The following is a 6,309-nucleotide window of genomic DNA, read 5'->3' on the forward strand; positions in this document are numbered from 1 at the left end:
TGAAACATGTATAATCATAGAACGTGACTGTATTATGTGAAGCGACATCACGTCTATCCTGGGACTGTGAGGTCGAGCAGCAGCGTGCACCACCTCTAGCCCAGCTATCACGAGCTCGAATTCCTGACTCGACTATGTTAAGCTCTGATAGAGAATCCTCGCCTGGTCGGGGAAAGTCAAGGCGGCTGGATATAAAACTTTGAAATAGAAAAATGTACTAGCCTCTTTCGTGTCGTGAAGACAGAGACAGGTGTACTCTACTTCACCTACCCGACTGGCCATCAGGACCGCAGGGACAAAAGTGATATTAGTTTAAACATCTATCAGTAACCTCCAGTGACATGTTACTGACATCTGGATGTGTGTACACTAGGTATAACTGCCTCTAGCTGACGTCTGTGTACACTAGGTATAACTGCCTCTAGCTGATGTGTCTTAATGATTTAATGAATAAAATTCTCTCTTGAAAATTTGCCACTGTTCTCATTCATCTAACTGTACTTGTCGAAGTGGGTAAAAACATGGCTTGAAATTCCTGAACGTCGGTCTCATAAAACGCAGCTAACGTTTCTTGCACGTAAGCCGAATAGTTAGTACTGAGCTTACTCCTCACAGCTACAACTTTCTTTTTGTTGCAATCCAGATATCTGTAGCCTTGCAACTAATGAAGACCTAGAAGAGAGTGGAGGGTTAGTAAAACTGTTGGCCATGAATTCAGAGTCGTAGCGACGGGGGGTGGGGGGTACGTATGTCCCCGGGCGCCGACCCTTGGGGCGACAAATTGGGTCGGAAAAATAAATTTAAAAGCTCATTTTAGCTACAGTTTTGAATTATAAATATAGAAAAATATATGGGGGGGGGGGGAAGGTGGCGCCAAATTGAAAGTTTGTCTCCGGGCGCCGGGAGGGGTCACTACGCCTGTGCATGAAATAAGACAAGTACAACAGATAAAAGCGACGGTTATGCAAATAATCCACACACCTCCCCCTCCCAGTATAATTTAATTTGTTTGTTGTCACTAAAATTTAATGCGAAAACAGTTTATCACGATCTCAAAGAAGCTAGTCCACATTTTTTTAAGTTTTAGCACTTAACCACAATGGCCTAGTGGCCTAGTTTTTATTGAGGTAAATTTTATTCAAGGACGCCTCTCAATGATCTAATCACTGAAAATTTATGCGAGGAATAGGAGCTAAAGCGTGTGATTAACGGGTTGATTTAACCTTTAACCTCACTTTCGAAGGGTGTTTCTTCTTCTTCTTCTTCTTCTTCTTCGTTCTTAATTATTAGTGTTGAAGGGGATCGAGATTTATCTGCCAGTGGGTTTGAACTCGAGACTTTATTCGAATTTATCAACCATGAGCAATTTGCCGACTCGACCACGCCTCCAATACAATTAAGCATTACGTGTCAACTGGTTATGCGCCATTAAGGCCACAGCTAACGAGCCTCATCTACCCGAGGGTTCGAACTCGAGACTTTTCGGTTTAGCAACCATGAGCTTTACCGACTCGACCACGCCGACCCCGAAGGGTGTTTCTGATAGGCTAGGGTTGCAAAAGACTACAGTAACACATCTAAGAGATATTTCAATGAGACAGTTAGTTACATACATACTGACCTATATGTTTCAGTAAATTGGCATGATACTGACCTATATATTTCTGTAGATTAGCATAATAACTATATATTTAAGTAAATTGACATGATCCTAAATTATATTTCAGCAAATGTATATGATACTGATCTATATATTTCACGACATAGACATGATTCTGACCTCTATATTTCAGTAAATGGGCATGATTCTGAACTATATATTTCGCTACATAGACATAATACTGTCCTATAAATTCCAGTAGATGAAAATTGCACGGCTCTATAAGTTTTTGTAAATGGACATTGCACTGGGCGGGTACGGAGAGGTCAGCCTTAAACTGACCCACATCATTTCAGACCACCGACTTAAGATACACAACGACGGCCGAGATTGGGGTGTCTCATTCACCGTGGTTACAGTAACATCGTTTCTCGCTTAACGTCGTCGCTAAACCAGACCCGAGACTAACCCTGGCATTAACCCCCACACTCCCCCCCCCCACACCCCTGATGACCGAACTACTCATGGCTATCTGTGTACCGCGTCATTGAATTTCGTGTACCCAGATCTTTAACGTCCCAATCAATCAACCCTCAGAGATCAATCGAGATAAATGTTATCGATCAGGCTACAACACGAACATGTCGTTAGGTTCAATATTAATGGGTCGTGTTGTCACTGAATATTTTATACTGAGTCGTTTTTTGTGTTGTTTTTGTTGTCGTTTGTTTAGTCTTGTTGTTTGTTTTTCGTGTTGTTTGTTTAGCCGTGTTGTTTGTTTAGTCCTGTTATTTGTTTAGTCATGTTTTTTGTTTAGTCTTGTTATTTGTTTAGTCTTGTTATTTGATTAGTCTTGTTGTTTGTTTCGTCGTGTTGTTAGTTTAGTCTTGTTGTTTGTTTAGTCTTGTTTATTTAGTCGTGTTATTTGTTTAGTCGTGTTGTTTGTTTAGTCTTGTTGTTTGTTTAGTCTTGTTTATTTAGTCGTGTCATTTGTTTAGTCGTGTTGTTTGCTTAGTCTTGTTGTTTGTTTAGTCTTGTTTATTTAGTCGTGTTATTTGTTTAGTCGTGTTGTTTGTTTAGTCGTGTTATTTGTTTAGTCTTGTTGTTTGTTTAGTCATGTTATTTGTTTAGTCTTGTTGTTTGTTTAGTCTTGTTGATTGTTTAGTTTTGTTGCTTGCAGCATATTTTATTTAAAGAAATCTGTTTCTGTTGAGCCTACATACGTGCTAATGAGTTCATTGACCAGCCACTATGATTGTCCACTACATGCCAGGTCCCAATAAAATCTTGCGAACCATACCCAATTCGGATTGTAAGATTGAAGCGCTTGGTTTAGCTATTGGAAACAACACAGTTAAAGTGGGTTGTTTGTTTAGTGAAGCCCACATCAGATTTTGTTCCGTCACAACATACATGTTCAGAGATTCGATCGTTGAAAGGCGTCCTTGAATAAAATATATCTGGATAAAAAAAAAAAACTATGCCACAAGGTTGTTGTCGAAAATGTCTCACACAAAAAATGTTTTTTCTCAGCCGTGATAAAATGTTTTCACTTTAAGGTTTAGGGACAAGCAAATTACATATTGCTGGGAGGAAGGGGGGGGGGGGTATGAATTATTTGCATAACCGTCTTTTTTAAATTTAAAATCAACTCAGGATCGAAGTTAAATTAAGGTGCAGGTCTCTGAAGGTCGATTTATGGTGTAGGTGTCACACAGTTAAATTATGGGGTAGTTCCATCAAGGTTAAATTATGGTGTAGGTATCTCAAGGTTAAATCATAGTTTAGGTCTCTCAGTGTTAAATTTTGGTGTAGGTGTCACAATGTCAATTTATGGTGTAGGTGTCACAATGTCAATTTATGGTGTAGGTCTATCAAGGTCAAATTATGGTGTAGGTCCTTAAAGGTTAAATTATGGTGTAGGTCTATCAAGGGTAAATGATGGTGTTGTTCTATCGAGGTTAACTTATACTGTAAGTCAATCCGAACTAGGCTGCCAAACATTGACCAACCTCAGCCATGGCGTGCCGGGAATTCCCGGACATTTGACCGCGTTAACGCCCCTCTAATGGATGCAGCTCGATTGGTTGGTTTTCATTACGTCACGGTGCTATCACGCACTTCCTTCTGAAATTCATGGCGCGCAAACAAGCGTTTACGTCACGAGAGCTGTTGTTAACGTCGCGATGCCGACAGCACGTGGTTTGGTGCCTACGCAAGGTCGTGACAGCACGTGATTTAGTATCTCAGCCTTCTGATGAGCACTTGTCTTGTTACTAGAACACTGTCTTCACAGAACTTTATAAAAAAACATGTACAGGCATATTTCGACTCTTGGATTAATTTTAGCAATCAGCTTTATATTATAAATTAGAACAATTCGATTGAACCATTCAGCAATGTGTGCTAAATGCCCCACCTCCTCCCATAGCCTGTGTATGCATATGTACTTAGCACAGCGACATAACGACCTAGACCTTCACATCATAACCCATTTCATGTACTACTAGTAGAATTCTTATGAAAGCTTAGCATCCAACTCAGTTCTAGTTCTTTAGTGCCATTCACACGGACAGTTCTTTTCTTCTTCTTCGTTCTTAATTTTAGTGTTGGAAGGGATCCCCTCCAGCACAATTAAGGCTACGTGTCAACTGGTTCTGCGCCATTGAGGCCATTGACTCCGATTTCAGCCTGCTTTTCTTTTTGGATTTGCTTCCATAGCCTTTGTCCAACCAAGAACAAACTACAAGGCAGCAGATGTTTGATTTTGGAGTTGTCTCTCCTAGAAGAGTGGCTGTCACCAGCTAACGAGCCTCATCTGACCTAGGGTTCGAACTCGAGACTTTTCGGTTTAGCAACCGTTGATTTAGCAAACAGTTGATTTGATGTATTATTTTAACTCACTTAAGACAAGTTTTGTTTTGCTTGAATCTTTATTCGTAGAATCCCCTCACATTACGAACTTTGACTCAACAAAACTAGGAGGCAAAACGTTTGATCAGCGGTAACTCAACAACAACACAAAGCAAAGACAAGCCTCTCTCGTCAGAGTAACTCAACAGTAAAGAAACTATCGGGACGTCTAGACTTTAGAATGATCGACGTTATTGCTCCTTGCACGATAGCAATCTAGTTGATTACTAATTAGTATAAAATTTTGTATTTCTTTTTTCAAAAGTGAACTGCAGACATAAGTAAATATGTCCTGAAGCTTAAAAGCTAAAACTCTTAAGAATCCATGATCACTAGAAAACAAATTTAGAGTAAGAAAACTAAAATAGAAACATGCCTTCCGTGATGTATCGTGCTAATTAACTGAAAAAGGTTCGTCCACAAACAAGCCATCAAACAATTATGACACAGACAAGCAGATGTGTCCTAAAATAGACCAGCTCTTACGTTATCCATTAGCTCTATCTGGTGCACAAAGTTGACGGTGTGATGGCTGTCGTGTTAACCCAGTTGTCACCAATGTATCAATTCCAATTACGTTAATTAAATTAACTTAATTAAAACAAAGAAGTAGGTCGAAGTGGTCTGACCAGTTCATCTGACCTAGAGAAAATCTCATCAATAAAGAGAATAGAAAGGGAATATTTGACACGATAGTATTGAAACAGATTCTAAAGTGCCTCTATGTCTACCATCATTGGGCGGTGTCGACCTAATGTGACTAATCGACTGTATCAACAATAGCTAGGGTAGCGGAGATGTAACTGACTTTATAGAGAAGTAGATGAAACGATGGCAATAATCTTTGTCACTTTAAAGTTTTTGTTTCAGCTTGTTTTATTTATTATTCAATTTTTATTTTTATTATTTTGGGTGAGTTTAGATTTTGATTAGAACACAAGTAAATTTTAGTAAATTAAAACTTTTTTTCTAAATTTTCGACATGTGAATGAAAGTACTGAAGGATCCTTAACATTGTAATATGTTTGTTTACTGTTATGTGAATACACATCTCATTTATCCACTAGCACCTAATGTACACATATCGGTCAGGCATGCACAAAGATGACCACTAAATGCATTTCCATTATCTGTAGCGCCACCTATCGGCTAATTCACGTGGTGCGCTCACACTGCACACCACGATGCTGGCAGGCGCCAGAGCAGAAACTCTGGAACCCAATGACTCGTCTAGTGGACCTGATGCCATTGAAATCTCATTACATTCCAGCATCTTCGACCACAGTTCAGTAGGCTTTCAACAATGTCAACATCTTCAAGTCCTTTACTCTTACTGCAGGAATATAAAAAAAACTGGCTAGTTCACAAGTACTCTGGTCAAGGAATCGACCACCTTTCTTTTCTTGTAATAAGAAATTAAAGTAAACAATATACTTAAGGGAAATAACTGAATGCCATGTTTTACTACAAAATACTATACAAGTTAAGGTTAGTATTTTAGATAGCTGAAACTAAGTGTAAAGTTTGTGTAGCTGTTGACAACGACCGCTTTTATCAATTCAGATGGCTGCAAAGTAATGAATTAGTTGCAAGCAGTTTAGGAACTACCTGAATATGTCGAGTCGATGACTGTCGATTTGGTGCGAAATAGTGCGATGTTCAGCTTGAACTGTGTACTAATCACGAATTAATTTTAAATAACTAAGAGAAATAAAGCAACTGAATTTAAAAAAAAAAACATTAGGTAAACATATTTGCAACATTTTTTGTAAACAAACATAAAATATAAATAAATA

The sequence above is a fragment of the Physella acuta genome, unplaced genomic scaffold, assembly GCF_028476545.2.
Source record: "Physella acuta isolate Inbredline_101_S28 unplaced genomic scaffold, ASM2847654v3 ptg000180l, whole genome shotgun sequence".
Classification (NCBI taxonomy): domain Eukaryota; kingdom Metazoa; phylum Mollusca; class Gastropoda; family Physidae; genus Physella; species Physella acuta.